The 18,555-nt window shown below is 46.0% G+C and overlaps 1 protein-coding gene and 1 long non-coding RNA gene across 3 annotated transcripts in view; one reads left to right on the plus strand and one right to left on the minus strand.

Annotated features, from left to right (window-relative positions):
* Positions 1 to 12,519, minus strand: part of LOC149122314 (uncharacterized) — a 37,997-nt gene extending 25,478 nt beyond the window's left edge. Inside the window, exon 1 of the long non-coding RNA XR_016220109.1 lies at positions 12,198 to 12,519. This is a non-coding gene — a long non-coding RNA (uncharacterized LOC149122314). The remainder of the gene's footprint in view (positions 1 to 12,197) is intronic.
* A 175-nt stretch (positions 12,520 to 12,694) lies between these two features.
* BASP1 (brain abundant membrane attached signal protein 1) overlaps positions 12,695 to 18,555 on the plus strand; it is a 57,789-nt gene continuing 51,928 nt past the window's right edge. Inside the window, exon 1 of one of the 2 annotated variants that reach the window (XM_089312653.1) lies at positions 12,695 to 12,842. The gene's annotated coding sequence lies outside the window, so the exon portion shown is untranslated. Of the gene's footprint in view, positions 12,843 to 13,305; positions 13,533 to 18,555 lie in introns of those variants that run through there. The other variant, XM_070056612.2, reaches the window with a different exon arrangement.

Here is an 18,555-nt window from a genome sequence, read left to right on the forward strand (position 1 = left end):
CTTGTACTGCTTTCCCAGGCCACAGCAGAGAGCTGGATAGGAAGTGGAACAGCCGGATCTCGAACCGGTGCCCATATGGGATGCTGCCTCCTCAGGCCAGGGCGTTAACCCACTGCGCCATAGTGCTGGCCCCTATCAGTCAACTTACATTAAGTTTTGTTACAGTGAAAACCAGTCTCCTAATCTCAGATGTGTACCACCTTCACTCTACCTCTCCACCCGCATGATGCGCCCGTGGTGGGGCTGTATTTCTAGGAGCCCAGAAGATGGATGGGGAAGCACCTGGGTAGATATTGGCTGACTCAAGGTAAAGAGAAAGGAGAGATGGGGAACCATAGCCTGGTTCTTAAACTTCTACCCAGAAGTGGCACATGTTATGTCTCCCCTCGATTCAGTGGCCAAAGCAAGTCACATCATCACTCTTGACCTCCATGGAGGGAGGACCCATCTCATTATCTGGAGGTGTGTCTCAATCCACACGACCACATCTGATATTAATGGAAGAGGAAATACAATTGTCCACCAAGGAGGGGCAACACCTGTTTTGGGTAATCCACTCCACAGCAGATATTATCATCATCATCTGCATGTTGCAGATGGGAAAATGAAGAAAGGGAAAGATGCCATCCAATTCTCAAACCCCATAAGACAGCAGTTGATTTCAATATCTGGGAGATAAAAACACAAGCACAGCAAAATAAAAACACTGTGTCGACAACTTGATCTTGCAGAAGTGTTAGGATCAAATCCTGTATGCTACTTTCCTAAACAGGGAAAAGTATTTTCACCTGTATGTTATTATTCCAAGGCAGAGTTGGAAAAGCAAATTAAAACATTTAAGATGATATCTATGGGGAGTAACTCAAAGAGACCTCGTTTCAAAAGGGCCAGGCTAATATTATTTATGGAAATGCAACACAGGTTCTAAAATCCAGACTTCAGATGTGCTAAGTGCTCTCAGGATCGTGCTTCACTTTGGGAGTTTTCTAGTGGTTTCCGTTCATCATGTGACTTCGACGTTTGCCGAATGTAAGACATAGCTGAGAGACAGGAAGTACTTTTTAAGGGCAAATAATTGTAAAGAGGAAATAATTCACATGACTGGAAGCACATGTGAAGCCCTTGGGTGCCTACCCCATCCTTGCATTTAATTCTTTTCGTATGGTTACATGAAGTCTTGTCTGTCACAAGACAAACAGGTACATGCACATTCTACTGCTGTAATTCATTATCCAGTTTATTAGAACATTCATGGAAAAAGTCATCTTTTCTCTGGATTTAATTATTACTCTATAGAAATCAGGTAAACCATGTGACACTGAGTTTTCTTGAACAAGCCTGCCACCTTGTGGTCATACGGAAAACCAGTTTGGCAAGACAAATGCATGGCAGTACCTTGCCTTTAATACTCACTTGCGTGCCTGAAGTACTCCTACTGTGTCCTGGGCACAGAGCCTGCAATAGTGAATGCAATGGACAAAATTCCACAGCCTTCCAGAAATAACATGTTATAGCGTAAGATCTTGTATATGTGAGTGAATATTTAGAGATGGTCCACCTTCATCAACCTATCAACTTAATGCCCAACCTATATGTGTGCCCGTCTTCCCCACAATTCTTCCTGCTACCGGTGGGCAAAACATACTGCTTCTGTAAGAGTCAGCCCTTTCCTTTCTCTATTCTCTAGGCCTTCTTAAGGTCTCAAGGGCTTTGCGTCTGTATTGTCCCCTCCTTCTCTATCATCATCGCTCCCTCCCCTTGCACCCATGCTGTAGTGTCCTTCATTAAACAACAACAACTTTCCCCATTCAGAAATCCTCTCCAGCTAATTCTGAGTTTCTCAGGGTTCTGTCATGGTAAAACTTCTCAAAAGAATTGTGTGTATGTGCTGTCTGCATCTCTACTCCACGCACCGTAACCCAGGGCCGCCTCTGTCACCTCTTCCCCAGGCCACACACTGCACCCAGGCCCCTGGTCCCCTTCTGTCTTCATCTCTCAGCACAGAACACAGTTGAGTGCCTTCTCTCTCTCCAGCAAGTCCTAGGGGCTCAGAGCTGCTCTTCCACCCACCGAATTCTTAGCAATCACTGCCCGAAGGGGCCTTATTCTTTTTATCCTTCGTGCCCACCAGAAGCTCATCTGCTTTGATTGCTGAACCCCAGCATTCAGTACTTGCTCTATAGATGCGTTTAGCTTGTGTGTGTCTAGGAGTTGTTGGCAGTGATTGTCACCCCTGCCGTGTTCTGGGCTATGGGTAATCTGCTATTTTGAAAACAGAAGTAAGGAAGCACATTGAATTGACTGGAGAATCACATTAAGCACTTCAGGGAAATCCTTTAACCTTAACGTGACTTAGATTCCTGATTTGTGAAATGAGGGAATTGGACTAACTGGAGATGATGAATATATATATATTGGAGATGACTCCATGGAGATAACTATACTGGAGATGATGACTGGGGTGAGATTGGATTAATTGGCTGCAGTAACTGGGGTATAGTATCACAAAGAAATTTTGTCCACAGAGAGAATGCTCCGATGACTTGATATTGATTGATTGTCAGTATTTACCCTGGATATGTAGGCTCTGGAGCTGTGTATTTCTGGACAATATGGATTCTTTGACAGTATGTCAAAGAGTGATTCAAAAACACAGCCTGTCAAAACATTATGGTTTCAACTGAATTATAGATTTGAATTAGACGTAAACCCTTAAAGGATTCTTGACATTAAATGATGGAATAAGAAATAAACACAGACTTGAAATTATAAACTGCAATCTCTAAAAATTTATCTAAGTGAAAACAGATCTGCACCAATTTATTTCAGATTCATTTGATATCGTATATCTTGAGAAAAACTTTCTGATGTGTAGTAGCTTAAAGTGTTCTTTTCAGAAAGATTTCCTGCACTGTCTCTGGTATTTGCTGTGCTTCCCCTAGCATGAGTTACCTCTGTGTCTCTTCTAGTGGGTGGCTTTCCTTGCTTCTTTTCTCACCCTTTGCTTCTCTACAAGGAGATAATTCCAGTTTAGATTGGTAAATTTTTCATGCTATATTTTGACTGTGGGGATAACATGAGATGCATGAAGTTAAATAAACATCAGAATGCAGTGTAAGCCCTTATTAATGAAAATTGGGATTAAACTCAAATCTTTATCACCTTATGTGGCAGATGATCATAAATATTTTCAGTGTATGAAAAAAACCAACTGAATGGGTTTGAATACATAAAAGAATGTGCAGGGGGTTATTTTAGTGAAAAGATAATGATCTGAGAATATAAAAATAGTCACATGAAATTCTGTAGACAAAATGTTAAAAACATTAGAGAGCTTCTTTTACTTATTTATTTGTTGACCCTGAATACAATTCTAAAGTAAATAAGATAACTTAAATTCAAGGAATTCGATTTTTCTGAAAGAAAGCTTCAAACTCACTTTATTATAGTTTAGGGCTGGTTTTAGTAGGACCATATCATTATGTTAAAATGTTTTAATTTTTAATTGACACACAGAAATTTTACATAATTATGAGATATTCTTTAACATTTTAATTTATGTTCACAACATACATAAATGTATGTGATTTAGTGCAGAGAATTTTGGGTCCAGGGTTGAGGGGGTTGGCAGCCAAGAACTCCCAACATCCTTCCCTAAATCCCCAGGAATCGGGGGTCCCCAGGTTTGAAAAGCTCTGCTTGAGACTCAAGAGAGGCAGCGACAGAGACTGGGGAAGTCCATTTTGCAGAGACTCTGTGGCCCCAGTGGAAATGCTGGCACCATCCAAGGAGAGGGTTGCTGCCCTTCCACCTGCCAGGAGTTTCCTAATGGCCTCCAGCACAAAATTGCCTATGTGAGCAACAAGAGATCACCCACCAAGATAAAATGCCTTAGTGCCTTCGTGGAACTGAGAGTTTCTGCAGCTTGGGGGTTGATAAAATAAATGGTCCTGTCAGAGAGTTTCTGTATTTCTAATAAATGTCTTCATTAAACAATTTTTCCCATGAAGAAATTCAGTATCCTGTCACCGGTGTTGCAGCCCGGTGTGTTAAGCTCCTGCTGGTGATGCCTGCATGCCATGTTACGGTGCTGGTTGGTGTCCCAGTTGCTCTGCTTCTTATTCCACTTCCTGTTAATGTACCTGGGGGGTGGGGTAGCAGAGGATGGGCACCCATGTGGGTGACCAGGATGGAGTTCCTGGCTGCTGCCTTAAGCCTGGCTCAGTCCTAACTAAAGCAGACATTTGGGAAGTGAACCAGCAGATGGGAGATCACTTTCTGTCTTTTTCTTCTATGTGTCCCTCTAACTTTAAATAAATATTTAAAAATTCAGTATCTTTTGCCCAAAAGAATGTATCAATACAGCCCTCTCAGTGTGGATTTCTAGATTTGTCCTTCCTGACACAGGGAGACCGATTCCTTTTAGTAGCTACTGACAGTTAAATATTTACGTATTTATTTAATTTAGTCTTTGGTACCAGGGAGCAGACAGCCATATTCCTCGTGTGAACACAGAGACTTGCTTCGTGCTCCCCAGTTACGTCTGCCTTCTGTCCTCCCCGACTCAGTGCTTAGCTTTTGTTCTCTCCTTTCCTGAATGGTCCTCTGAGCTGTGCTGCACAATCACCTTCATTAGGACACATGTTCTCAGTGTGTTTTATGAATCAGCTCAGAACTTGGCACACATTTCAGTATATAATCCTCAGAATAACCCAAGGAGGCAGGTAATATTACTATTTACTAGAAGAAAAGATTAATACTACAAAAGGTGAGTAAACTTGTTCAAAATCACAGAACTAGAAAGTGGAGGCAAAGTTAGGACTTCAACCCATTGCTATCTGACAACCAAGTTTGTTCACTTTACCTGCCATCTCCCTAAGTCATTTTCCAATGGAGGTAAACAAGTGTCAACGAGAAAGGCTCTACAAGAACAGAATACATTTTCCCATTGAGAGTATGATGAAGAGGATTGACACAAGGCTCTTATTCACAGAACTTCCATAAGAGACTGAGATTGTTACACCAGGCAACACCCAACAGTGAACCAACCTTGGGAAAACAGCCTAATGTTATCAGTAATTAAATATGTGCATACAATATATACATATAACCATTCTGTATCTAAGGAAAGGTGGTATTGTTGGAGCTCTGGGGACACAGGTTCTTTTGGTTGCACTGCATTTGTTTCATGTTATTGGGGGACAAAACCATTAACATCTGCACACTATTGATTGATGGAGCCATTTCTACAAACTTAAACTGACGTGATATCTCACAAGGTGAAAACTGCAGTGCTTAAAGCTGTCATAGCAACAATATTAGGTGTAAAAAATACAAGGGAAGATAATTGGCCTCTAGCAGAAGACAAAATGATTAACTGATTTTGATTTAGCAGTAAGGCTGTATAATAGAAGTTTGTTCAGAAACAAACAATAGTTAATGTCACATAGAAACTGGAACTTGGTGTGTGTGATATGGGTCCGTTGATGGAAAAGTGAGTTCACATATGCAAGGGTTAGGGAGGGCTAACAGTAGGCCCCAATCTTCTTGTTCCTCATTTGATCAACTACCTCAACATGAGGACAAAGCCAAAAGGAAAGTGGCAGAATCGAGGCCATCTTCTCCCTCTCAATGGGGCCAGTCATTGAAAAGTGAAGCAGCAGAAATCCAAGAAGCAGAAGTGTGGTGTTAAAAATGCAGCCCGGGGAACACTGACTGGAAGCCTGCCTCCCAGAAGTGATTCCTCAGCCTTGAGCAGGTCCTCAGAAACATCCCTAATTGTAGATTCTAATTACCACGGTGATAAATGGTCACTGCAGAAACATTCATTCAACACAGAATTGTATAACGTGGTATGAGAAAGCTAAGCTGCCTTCTACCCTGCCTCTGAAATAGGACCAATTCCCAGTGGGATCCACAGTTAGCATTCTGGGGTCAACTCCTGCAGGCATTTTCCCATGTGTTAATTTCTAACATAAGTGCATCCATACTATTCCTGCTGTTCAGCAGTTTGCTTTAGGTGCCTAAGAAATTGTGACACCTTTCCTTGTGTTTGATTTTGATAGGATTAATATCTTAACTACAATGAAAATTTCTTTTTCCTCCCAAGTCTCCCAGAAATATAGATTCTTCAAGAATCTATATGTGATTTTCTGGGTGTGTCCTGGCCCATCACTGTGATCATCTGTGTCATTTTTATGCATGGCATTGGGTTCCCCTTAAAACAACAGACACAGCAGTTGGCTTGCTTCTTAGTTTACTTTTTTTTTTTTTTGATCCCTTCAACTGTTTATACCAGATATCTTTTTAAATACACTTTAGTTTGTGCTCTCTCATTTTTTTTTTTTTTTGGACAGGCAGAGTGGACAGTGAGAGAGAGAGACAGAGAGAAAGGTCTTCCTTTTGCTGTTGGTTCACCCTCCAATGGCCGCCACTGCTGGCACACCACACTGATCCGAAGCCAGGAGCAAGGTGCTTCTCCTGGTCTCCCATGCGGGTGCAGGGCCCAAGTACTTGGGCCATCCTCCACTGCACTCCCTGGCCACAGCAGAGAGCTGGCCTGGAAGAGGGGCAACTGTCGCTCCCCGTCTTCGTGGAGGAACGACACAGGACCCTGCTCTGTTCTTCTGTCTGCTCGGCCCTCCCCGGGTTTGCTGCTGGTTCTTTCCGGGTTGGCTACCGACCCTTCCCGGGTTGGCTGCTGGTCCTTCCCGGGTTGGCTACCATCCCTTCCACCTCCGTGGAAGGGCGGTTCCCCCTGCCACATTCCCCACTTCCGCGGGGGAGTGGCACACCGCCGGCCGGCTCTCCCGGGGGCTGCACAGGTGTTCCCCTTAGGTGTTCCCCTTAGATGTTCCTGGTGCATGCCGTCTCTCTCCTCCTTTATAGTCCTCTTCCACCAATCCCAACTCTGCTACCCACACGCCGAGTACGCTGCTCTCCTCCAATCAGGAGCAGGTCCCACAGTTTATTGGTTGAACTGGAGGCAGCTGTGTAGAAGCTGTTTCCCTTCTCAGCGCCATATTGTGGGAGAGCAGATGCATAGAATAAGTCTTAATTCCAGTAACTTAGTCTAGTCCGAGTTGCTCCCAGTTGCTCCCCACAGGCAACCGGGACAGAATCTGGCGCCCCGACTGGGACTAGAACCCGGTGTGCCGGTGCCACAAGGTGGAGGATTAGCCTATTGAGCAGTGGCGCCGGCTTGTGCGCTCTCATTTCTTACCTTTGTTATCTGGAGAGAAATCACTCTCCATGATACTGGGTTGAGCTTAGCTGTGCAGAGGATTCCTAGGTCTGAGAAGTAAGAGAGTTTTTGCAACTGTTCAGAAGCCTTAGACTTTCTATCAGAAGCACAGGTTTAGGTAGATGCTGGAATTTGGACAGGACATGCACTTGCAGCAGACGAAGCAGCATCTAAATGATAACAAATGCATCCATTGTAGTCTGCTCAGCAACTAGTTCTCACATTCGCTGATTTATTTTAGGCACCATTCCTTGCATTGGAGTTAAAGTAAAATATTTTAGGGCCAGCATTTTGGTGCAGTGGGTTAAGTTACTGCTTGCAACCCTGGTATCGCATATCTGAGTACTGGTTTGTGTCCTGGCTGCTCCACTTCCAATCCAGCTCCCTGCTAATGCACTAAGGAAGGCAGAAGATGACAATCCAACTGCTTGGGCCCCTGCCACCCACATGCAGACACAGATAGAGTTCCTGGCTCCTGGCTTTAGCCTGACCCAGCCCTGGCTGTTGCCGGCCATGGGGAGTGAACCAGAGAATGGGAGATCTGTCACTGTGCCTTTTAAATAAATCTTTTTTTAAAATAAAATATTTTACTTACTGGTAGAGGCTGAACTAAGAGTAGATGCAGTTAGTGAGAGCAAGATTTAATGCTCACACAATTCAACACTGGAGCCTGGCAGTCTCATTTATTCAAAAGCAGGGTCACGTGACTTATTGCACATTGTTTACACCATAGTAAAGTAACTTGTGCACTGATAGGTTTAGTGGGTGATCTAACCAAAGAAATACTGAGGTCCCTATCCAATGTGGGAAGTGGGATACACAGCATACTCATAGAATGGCAGATGTCCTAAATAGCACTCTGGCCTCAGAATCAGCCCTTAAGGCATTCAGGTCTGGCTGAAGAGCCCATGAGAGTATTTTAGGCATGGAAAGCCAAGACACTCTGGGAAAAAAAAAGAAGACCTAAATGAAAGATCTCTGCGAGTGAGATCCCAGTGGAAAGAACGGGGCCATCAAAGAAGAAGGTACCTTTCTCTGAAGGGAAGAGAGAACTTCCACTTTGACTATGACCCTGTCTGAATAAGATCGAAGTCAGAGAACTCAAAAGGCTTCCATAGCCTTGGCAACTCATGACTAGAGCCTAGGGAGATTACTGACGCCATAAACAAGAGTTTATTTATTATTATTATTATTATTGTTAAGTCAACAACAGGAGTCACTGTGTACTTACTTCTCATGTGGGATCTGTCCTTAATGTGTTGTCCAATGTGAGGTAATGCTATAACTAGTACTGAAACAGTAGTTTATACTTTGTGTTTCTGTGTGGGTGCAAACTGATGAAATCTTTACTTAATATATAGTAAATCGATCTTCTGTATATAAAGATAATTGAAAATGAATCTTGATGTGAATGGAATGGGAGAGGGAGCAGGAGATGGGAGGGGTGCAAGTGGGAGGGAAGTTATTGGGGGGGGGGAAGCCATTGCAATCCATAAACTGTACTTTGGAAATTTATATTTACTAAATAAAAGTTAAAAAAAAGAAATACTGAGGTCCCTGAACTTGAACTTTGCCTGGTGTCTCTACAGAAAGGTACTCTAGAAAAAGCCCTCGATGTCTAAGGAGGCACATATACTTTTTACCATAGTTTTATGCATTTTCTCAGTAGAAAATGCTGGGGAGTAGAAAAGTGCTTTAGACCCAGAGGACAGATATAGGCTCAGCAAGGGAGAAGGGAGTCAGGAGAGAGGACCATGCAGGCAGCCGAAAGTTTGTTTAGTCTGCTTCCATCGTGGGCAGATGTTCCTAGTGTGGCACCAAGGCCAGGCCGGCCTTCTGTTTCAAGTCTAGTGCTTCATACAAACAGCAGTTTGCTCAGGCTTCCCAGGTATCCTTTTACAGTGCATGAAGAGGAAGGGGAAAAGGGGAACTGAGCTTAAGCCTTCTTCTTCCGGCTACTCAGTGGATAGGAATGGGGAATGGGATTCAAAATCCTGGATTTTAGTCTTTGGCATCGCTCTTGCAGCTGCCGTGGCTTTCCTGTTCCAGGGGATGAGGGAGTCAGCAAAGGTGATGTACCCTGCAGGCCCCTGTTAAAAGGGAAGTCTGCCAGAAACCACACCTGCTGTCCTGCTGAAGACACCCTGAACCTCAGCGGGGCAGCTTCCCCCACAGCCAGGCTCTTAAAAAACCAAGTCTTTTCCAACTGGTCACAATGTCATGCTCCTTTAGCAGGGTGTCGCGGCCTCCTCGTCCCCGACATGGTGGAGTGGATAATGATCTGCTGCGGGTCTGTGTCCTCTGCATAGCAGGTGGTTCAGCAGCATCCCTGGCAGCTACCCATTAAATGCTCACAACACTTCCCCACCCCATCCCTCTAGCAGAACAGCCAAGACTAGCTCCAGGAATTGCCAGATGTCTTCTGGGGAGCAAGACAGTCCCCAACCCATTGGGGACCCCTGATTTAAACAAAGGGAGTCCTTTCACTATGTGCAAGGTGAGATTGTAATGATGGCATTGGTGGGGGTGGGGGGAGGAAAATACTGACTTCTGTGTATTTTCCTTCATCTTTCATCCTTCCCCTGCCATGCCATTACTGCAAAAGCCTGTGACCATGTCACCCAGCGACCCTTACTCGCCATCTTTCTGGAATGTTCCTATTCAAGGGGAAAAAAAACATATGTTTTTATTCCTGGCTGTATGGCCTTTTTTGCTTTTGGTTTGTGGAAGAGATTGGCAAACAAATCCTGCACCCAAAACTTAACAGTGGAGCAGAATTTACTTTTAACTTCTCTAAATGGGTCTCTGAGGGTTTGGGCTAATTCGGTAGGCATCAATCAGTGGCAACCATCCAAAAAACTGTCCAGCAAAGGTGGCTGGGGTAACACTGGGGACACCACTGTCACCAGGCTTTTGCTTTATCCATGTTGCTCTACATTTTTTTTAAGTTTTCTTTCCACGTTATTCTTTTTCCCCAGACACCCTTTATTTAGGGTATACAAACTTCATGCATTTCATAAATATAACTTTAGGAACATAGTGATTCTTCCCACCGTACCTGCCCTTTATTTGAGATATTAACCCTCGTTTAACCATTTAGGAGGAAAGGATGGGGAGATGAGGAAGATGCTAGGCCTTAGTGGGAGGAGGGGCGACCTCAGTGAGGTTGGCGGTGACACGAGGTCTGTGCTGACACAGCAGGTGTATTTTGAAGAGCAGCACACACATGGAAGCTTTTGTCAACTGACAATGAATCCATTATATTTCAAGTAATTCCATGGTAAGTCGTTTAGCAAGAATTAAACCATAAGATAATTTATCTTTTTGATAAATATATTCATAAATTATGCAGGCAATTAAACATGACAATGGAATTCAGATTATAAACCACAAAGTCCAGCTTTGTTTACTGATAATATTCATTTCCTTTGGTGAGTGAAGCTCTCTCCTTCTCATGAAAGTGATGGTGAAAGCTAATTAAATTTGTGAGAAATTGTACCCTAACATATGCTCCCGAGTTCATTAGTCTATAATCCAAACAACTACATGACATCCACAATGGTCAATGTTAACAGTTCTCTAAACTCCAGAGCTTCACATGCTTATTCACTAATTCCCTAAGGATGTGTGTTAGATTTTTTTTTCTAGGAGCATGCCCTCTGAGAGTGTGACATGTTAGATGAACAATTAAAAATGAGTCTAAAAGCATCATCCAATTGAATTTTATATAGTCTTGCAGTTGCACTGCAGGATGTAACATTTTGGCTACCATTTACTGCATGTCTACAAATTCTGGAAAAGCTTCTATTTTTAGGAGTTAAGAGTACTGCCAGTCAGTTGTATTATTATTTCATTAAAGAATTTCATTTTTTGAAAACCTTTTAAGAGAACAACTAAATTTGATGGAAGACGCAAATGAGTGGACCAGCAAGCTTTTGCCTCCAGTTTCTATAGTAACCTGTGATCTGTATTCCAACCACACCTTTGAAAGGCTGGTTTTCTCCATCATGAAAATTTACCCAGAAGCACTGAAGATATTGAACATAAATTTTGATGTTTTTTTCTAGAAAAAGTGAATATACAAAGAGGAGAGCACCCACAGGTTTACTGTGCAAACACAATGGGAGCATATATTTAATAGTTTTAAGATTATTTACATGTCTGGAAGATCACAGAGAACAAAACTCTGAAGGCTAAATGATTAACTGATCAACTCCTCTAACAGACTTCATGAATGTCTTGAGCAGAAAATGACAAATATTCATTTATTTCCAGAGAATAAAAACCTAGAGGCTCACTCGTAAAGGTTAATCTTTGTACAGTCCTGTCATTTCGACTTGGAGAGATTTTGCCTCCCAGGTGATATTTGGCATAACTGGAGACATTTTTGGTTGTTAGAACTGGTGGCCATGCTGCTGCTGGTGGTGGTGGCAATGCTGTGTGTGTGTGTGTGTGTGTGTGTGTGTGTAGCATGCTACTGGTCACTAGTGGAGGTTAGCAATGACACCAAACATCCTACAATGCACAGGACAGCACCCTATGGAAAAGAATTATCCCACCCCCAATATGCAGGTTCACTGATGTTGTCCTGGTTATGAGAGGGGGGGAAATGCTGCAACTAACAAAATGCTTTGGCGACAACCTTATTCATAACTGGCTTCCCTGTTCTGACATTATGCTTATTTCTTACTTCATCTCAATGGTCAAAAGGGAAAACAAACAATTCCCTCTCCCCTTTCTCTGAGCCCTCTTTGGTTACAATGGGAGATGCCCAGCTTGCATGCCTTGATGTAACAACACAGCCTCTGATAAACTGCAAAACGTGTTCAGCTTGCCCTTCGTGTCCCACTGCAGAACTGCGGGTGTAGCTACTGGGTTGCCGTTGTCACCTCACAATTTAAATGGAGTGAAGTTCTGGTAAGTTTATTTTCCTGTGAAGCGAAAATGCACTTACCTTTCCGCCGTTGAATACGACGCGCTTACGGTGGGCGGCTGCCGCCCTCCTAAGGTTACATTTCGTCCCCCGAATCCGGGGGGCAGCCCTGCCCCACATCCACGCTCGGGTCTGCAGGGTGCAGACCCTCCTGGAGAATGATCTGAAAGGCACTCGTTTTTCTGTGCTGTGGTGCAGACCGGCAAGGCGGGCACAGCCAGAGGGCGCCCAAGTGCAGCAAATAAAACTTCCCTTGGTCCGCATGGGGTTTTTGCGGGAAGGTAAAACTGGCTTTTGTCTAATGAAAGAGCCACGGTTGTCATCGATGTCACGTTATTAATTATTACTATTTATTTTATTTTCCATTTCCCTCCTGCCAACAGGTGCGTCAGGGAACTTATCTCCCAACCCCGGCGGCGACTTTGCGCCTCGCTGTTCCCCAGGGCCCCGGGCTCGGCGGTGGCGCAGCCTGGAGCCATGCGCTTCCGAGAGACCTGGTGGCCTGCGTGCGAACGCAGACATCAGAGGGTCGACGGCCCCATTCCTCGGGCTCTTCTCTGCCCTCCTTCCTCTCTGAAGTCTCCTTAGCATCCTCGGAGGGGCGGCGCCGCGCGTCCAGCCGGCCGCCCCAGGGGCTCAGCCCCGCGCTTGCAGGCGCCGCCCGAGGTACGCGTGTGGTCCTCAGAGCGCAGCCCGAACCCCACAGGCTTCTGTCCCGACGCGCCCAGGGCGCTGCCTGCCCTGCTCTCGGACTCTCTCCTCCGTCGAAGGCGGCTGCTGTCACCGCAGCCGGAGCTGGGGGGCGTCGTTCGTCGCAGCCCCTGAAGTAGCGGGAGCGAGAGCTCCAGCGCTCCTCGTCACAGCTCCAAGTCAGAGAGAGAGAGGGGCGAGAGAGAGTGGGGGAGGGGACAGGGAAGGGGGTCCGGGAGAGCGCAAGGTCCTGGTCTGAGGGCAGCGAGGGGAGACGCCCGCAGGAGGGGCGGGCAGGGCGAGACGCGGGGCGCCGGCGCGCGGACCGCGGGGCTGGGGGCGACGGGCGGGGCGCGGTCGCAGGGGAGGGGCGAGCGGCGGGCGGGGTCGGCGAGCGCGGGGAGGCTGGGCGGGCGCGGGGGAGGGCGCTGGGCGGAAGGGGAGGGGGAGCGCGAGCGGTGCAGAGGCTGCGGCGGCGGCGGCGGCGGCAGTAGCAGCAGCGGCGAGGCGGCGGCGGCAGCGCTCCAAGCTCGCTCCTCGCTCCGGGCTGCGCCGTCGAGCCGGGAGAGAGCCTCTGCCAGCGGCCAGGCACCGGGCGGACGAAGCCAGCGACCGGGCCCTCGGCGGCACCGCGCTCACCAGGGGCGGCACAGACACCCAGAGCCGGTAAGGAGGCGCGCCTGGTGAGCCCTCACCACCGCGGCCCCGGGGCCTGCGCGCCCCACCCCGGAGCTCCCTGGGCTCTCCCCGCGCGGCGAGCAGCTGGGACGAGGGGGCCGGGTTAGACGGCGGCGCGGCGGGCTGCAGCCCCCCCCCCCCAAGTCTGGGGCCAGGTCGCACTTAAGGAACGGGGTGCACTCGTCGGGTGGGGAGGCCGAGGGGGCCGGTGGGGTGGGGGAGCGAAGTTTTTGGGGGGAGGGGGTGGCTGCTGGTGGAGGGAGGAAACCGCCCAATGCGAACTCCTTGGAGCGCGTGGGAGTCCAGCAAACTCGGCTTTGAGGGCTGGAGGGAGCGTGGTCGTCCCCGGGGCCATCTACGGCCGGGAAGAAAGCGCCCGGCGCGAGGGGCGCAGCGGCAGAAGATGGAGGGGCCGGGGCGGGGCGAGGATGAGGGGAGAAAGAAGACGGCAAGCCTGGCCCGATCCGGAGGATGGGGGTTGGGTTCCCTTTCCCCGCGGGCCTCCTGGGTCCTGGATGGGGCAGCCCTCGGCCACGAGGCACACGAGACAACGTGCGTCCAGCAGCACATCCCGAGCAGATCCAGCCTGGCCGCAAGTACGTGTCCGAATCGCCCGCCTGCTCCCCTGCGAGCTGCCCCGCAGCGTTTTCTGATTTCGAGCCTTCGTTTGGGAGAAGGCGCAGGGCGCCTCCAGCCGCTGCCCCTCCTGGGGGAGTGAGCTTGACCCTGACAGCGCGCGCGGCGGAGTGCGCACCCAGCCCTGCCTGGAGCCCGGGCTTGGGGGTGGGGGGCGGGGGTCAACAGATTGTGCCTCCAGCTTCAAGGCTGAAACCCGACGTCCAGTCCCTACTGCCCCTCCCTGGTCCTCTCCCCAGCCCCTTCAGCCCCACCCCCACCGCTCAGAAAAATAAAAATTGCAGAACCCACGGATCCGCTTGCACACATATTGCGTGGTTGGAACCGCATTCTTTTCATGAATATTCATCGAACGCTTGGCAGGGCTCCTTATCTGCTTCCCCAGAGACATTTCCGCCTCGAAGGGAGCTGGGTGGACAGCGCTGGCCCCAGTGGTTTTCGCTGTGCAGAAATGAGCGCAGCGCACATGGGTGCTTTTTTGGCGTACGCGGTGCGGGGTTGACACACCTCTGTCCCCGCATTGGCACTTGTGCAGGGGTGGGGGCGGCGAGGAGCAAACACTGGCCTCGAGGTCGTCTTCTACTACGGGGGTGTGGAACCTGCCTCCCCTCTCCAAGACCCCAGGATTCCAGCCTGGGCGCACACACCCCCAGTACTGCGGGCAAAATGAATGAATCGGGTCTGTAATTACCTATTCCTTTGTCTTGGCCTCGCGCATGCGCCGCAGAGCAGGGTGTGGAAGGCCCAGCCGCCCGGTCTGATCTCCCCATCATCCACCCACCCGCTCCCCTCGCGAGCTGAGGAACAAAGGCGTTTGCCCTAAATGTGGAGAGAAACCCTGCCCACAAATGACAGTGTCTCCCCTGTGTGTCCGTTTCTTCATTTCTAGGGGTTCATCTTTTGCTTTCTGATAGATTTCAATTGACCAAAAATAAGAGTAGCTTTTTTCTGATGAGGACGAATTGTGGATTCAATAATTTTTTTTAGCCGCACACTGTTTTTTTTTTTTCTTTCTTTCTGATACTGTCCATTGTTCTTTTTCTTGTAACACACCTCTGCGGGGATGTTGGCTTTCTTCATTTGCATCAATCCACCGTTTGCCTGGCACATCTTTGTTGTTGGTCATTTGATGAAGGGGCATTGGTCTCAGACTGACAGTGGGTGTTGCCCCTGGTGACACTCCTTGGGAAAAATGAAGACATCTTGGCATTCGTGTGAACAAGATGGCCTACAAAATCCAGAGCTAGAAAATGGTTACCTGGCCAGGATCCCTTTCTCTTTTCTTTTCACTCCTTACCTCATTCAGCCTGGGGGGACAGCCATGCAGGCAAGGGGAAGGAGGAGGTGGTAGGCAGATAGAGTTCACACTGCCTTCCTCTTCTCCCTCCACCCCCAAACCTGGCAAAAGCCACAAAATACCTTTGAAGTATAATTTTCTTTCAAATGATTGATTTTCCAAGTGATAGTCCTTGAGATTTTTTGGGGGGAGGGAGAGCTACTTTATTTTTACCACTCATATGGGGATTTAACCACATTTATGAAATACCAGCTAAATGTTTTATTTTTGCACTGGTTGGTTTTGTTGAAAAGAATTTGTCCTCAGGTACATCCTTGTGGAAGAACACATGGCAGCAGATGGAAATCATCTCTTATCCCTTCTCATAAAAATTCGATATTGACAATGACCATGTTTTGTGTATCAGGGCCTATTCTTGTTAAGGCCGCTGTGTGTGGCTGCCTTCTAGCTTATGTAGGTTATACCCTCTACTCGGTGTTGAGTGGCTTACTTTGGTTTAAAAGGCTATCTGTATACTTATAGTTTTTTTCTTTTCTCTTTTCCTTTAGGTGGTAGTCTTTTTTTTGGGGGGGATATGTTGGAATATAGCCCAATATCAATAGCATATATACACACACACACACACACACACATTTCAATGACTCTTAGGGTTTTGAACAAGATAATTTTTAAGTTGAATTACAAAATTATTGTGACTTGCCTTATTCCTTTGGCCTGCTGGTCTTTCGCCAAAGACTTCTAATTAAGCTTTGGATGCAGTGCACCAACAGTGATTATATGGACAGTCATTTCTCTTCTTTAACTGGTGTTCAGGCAGCCATTGTGACGTGTAGAAGAGAATCTTTGCTCGCCTCATCTCACCCTATTGTAAATATCCAATAGAAAAGCCCTAAGCGGTTAGGCTTCTTAACGTTGGAGACCTCTTTAGAAACCACCTGGATATATCAGAACAAGCCATATTGTGATCTAATATGTGCTATTTGCTGTCTCTTTAGTTTTAAGTTTCACATTAAGGACAATTATTTCAAACATTCCATGGTCAAGATAAGAGAATTGTGACATTGGAGAAAAACTTATGATTTGATTACTGTGAAATGGATGATTGTGTTATTAATGATAGTTTTGTAAAAAAAATTAGCAGAATAAAAAAATAATTTCTAAAAGCAATTAAGACATTCATATACCTATACACACATATGCCATAAAATAAAATCTTATTCATGACATTAACCTAGTTGATCTTTGAAAAATAAGCAATTTCTGTTCTAAATATGTACTGAAAAGAGAAAGCCTACCTAGTTTACTGATAATTTCATTTTCAACTTCTCCCACTGTTTCCCCAAGATAAACGAACTGCATTGAGTATCTTAAGCTAAGTTGTTCACGTATTTTAAGCATTACTCAGCTTTAAAGGCTGGGATAAACAATGCTTACTAAATAAAGAATTAATAAAATTTTTCTGTCTTATTTTTCTTGTAAATTATTTTTAAAAATACCCATAAAAGACTTGTAAACTATGATTTACCAAATCCTCTGGTATCTGATTCTGTTGAAAGAAATGCTTTGATTTGTTTAAGTGTTTATCCTGCTTAAGTAGTTTTTACCTACTCATTTCACACCTTCTTTATCTTCTCAGTGAGTGTCTTAGCTGGTAAAGTGGAACCCAGGCAACTGCTAAGGGAAGAGCCCTAGGTATAGAGACAAATGGAACATTCCTGAGGAATATGTGCCTAATCTTTGTCATTTTTTCCTAGTTTTTAAAAATTCATATAATCCTTTACAATTTATGCTATTAAGGTGTTAGATAATCCATTCAATATGAGTTTTACCCTTTAACTTAATGATGGTGGACAAATATCAGGAAATAACTGTGACGTTTCAATAGTTAGAAATTTTTCAAAGAAAAAATATTCTTTATGTGTTGGGGAGGTTTGTGGTGGAGGGAGATTTCCCAGGGCATCATGGGGGAATGACATCAATTCTTGCTGAATTCCATTTCTCTCGCTTGTAAAATGGGATAGTAATTCCTATTTTCAGGTTATAATAAGGACCACACATACTGTCTGAAATTGAACAAGTACCATGGCTGGTTCTTAAGGGCAGCTCAGCCTCTCAGCCTGTGTTTTTCAGCAGGGTCAGTGTGATTGACATCACTAATTTGTGGATGTGCAGCTGTATTTTTATGCCAGGATAATTAATACAGATCTGAGAACTTCAGGGATATTCAGGCAGATCTTAATTTCAGAGGTGCCCAAATGTCATAATTCCCCACATTTGTCCTTTTGTATAAACGCGTTTGAAATTCTGGGAGGTGCTGTGTGGGAATTTGCCCAGAAGGGGGTTGTGTGATGTCAGCATGGCCACCCTCCTTGAGTTTCCCAGGGCTGCTTACTAACTCAAGAGGTGGCATTTAAATTCTTTTAAGAAAATACAGGGGTAATCTTTTAAAACCACAGCCTTTGCCAGCCTGTCCAAGGAAGGCTTTTGTTACGTGCCATTCCCTTCACAGCTATGAAGGCAGACCTCTAGGTAAGTGTCACGAAGAATGGTCTGGTGTGCTCTCTCAAGAGAAAAGATGGCCATGCAGAGTCATTCTCAACAGAACATAGTTAAGTGATCCTGAGGAGACACAAGCCTAAGAAGCTATGATTAAAACAGAATTCTCTTTTTCCCTGCGCAAGTCAGAAATGGGATGAAATGGGTGGCAGAGAACACCAGACTGTTTATTTCTCTGCACCTTAAGGATTTAAGTACAAATCCTGGGGAAGCAGAGGTTTTTGTTCAACTAGCCAGGGCCCTCAGTGCTGAGAAGTTGCAACTGAGCTGGCTTGAAAGTCCAGGAAGACATTCCTGAAAGCTTTAGAGATTTAGAAATAGAAACCATCTGTAAGCACAACAGGGGCCCAGGGCATAAGGAAACATTTCAGGATAATATTGGAAAATGGTGTTCGGTGGGGAAGGCAAAACATTCACAAGATCTCCCCCTTATCGGTTGAACATTTTAAAAACTTTATTGACTCATTTTGGATGAGGAAGCAAGGACTCAATTTCGTATTTCATATAGCATCTATTTGGAAT

This window comes from Oryctolagus cuniculus, chromosome 14 (assembly GCF_051225735.1).
Source record: "Oryctolagus cuniculus isolate XC-2025 breed Fujian yellow rabbit chromosome 14, ASM5122573v1, whole genome shotgun sequence".
Taxonomy (NCBI): Eukaryota; Metazoa; Chordata; class Mammalia; order Lagomorpha; family Leporidae; genus Oryctolagus; species Oryctolagus cuniculus.